This window comes from Octopus bimaculoides, chromosome 7, assembly GCF_001194135.2.
Source record: "Octopus bimaculoides isolate UCB-OBI-ISO-001 chromosome 7, ASM119413v2, whole genome shotgun sequence".
In the NCBI taxonomy this organism is placed as follows: domain Eukaryota; kingdom Metazoa; phylum Mollusca; class Cephalopoda; order Octopoda; family Octopodidae; genus Octopus; species Octopus bimaculoides.
This window is the reverse complement of record NC_068987.1, coordinates 23,278,529-23,279,511: the sequence shown is the minus strand read 5'-3', so window position 1 is coordinate 23,279,511 and position 983 is coordinate 23,278,529.

The window sequence follows — 983 nt, the reverse complement described above, 5'->3', positions numbered from 1 at the left end:
ACTACTACTACTACTACTACTACTACTACTACTACTACTACTACTACTACTACTACTAGTGGTGGTGGCTGCATGTTATGCATTCCGGCGTTTCAGTGCTATTTTTCTTTTCTTTTCTTTTGTTGTTTCTCTGTTTGTTGTTAATTATCTCCTTCGCATTCTAAAAGCTAATGTTTGGTTGTCATTGGATATCATAATTTTCCTTCTGACATTATTTTGTTACTGTGTGGGTGGCAGGTCTCTGTTGTCCTTAGGTGTGTGTGTGTGTGTGTATCATATACATATATGTTTCTGTTAAGTCTATATATCTTCTCCATGTCTCTCTCTATATCTTCTCCATGTCTCTCTATATATCTTCTCCATGTCTCTCTATATATCTTCTCCATGTCTCTCTCTATATCTTCTCCATGTCTCTCTATATATCTTCTCCATGTCTCTCTATATATCTTCTCCATGCCTCTCTATATATCTTCTCCATGTCTCTCTATATATCTTCTCCATGTCTCTCTCTATATCTTTATATGTCTCTATTCGTTTCAGTATGTTTCTGTATGTGTTTAGTAATGTTCAATATATCCTATTGTATTCGAGTACCTATACATGTCTGTTGTTATCTATTCTTCAATATGTTCTTAATGTTCTGCATATCATTATATATTTCTGAATATCTATGTACGACTGTAGTTATTTGTATATATTTCAATATAATTTTTTGCGTGTATATGAAGTGTTCTAAATATTCTTTTATTCTTTTATTCTTTTAATTGTTTCAGTCATTTGACTGCGGCCATGCTGGAACACCACCTTAAGGGGTTTTAGTCGAACAAATCGACCCCAAGACTGACTTATTCTTTCTAAGCCTAGTACTTATTTTATCGCTCTTTTTTGCCGAACCGATAGGTTACGAGGACGTAAACACGCCAACATCGGTTGTCAAGCGATGGTGGGGTGGGAACAAACACAGATACACAAATATATACATA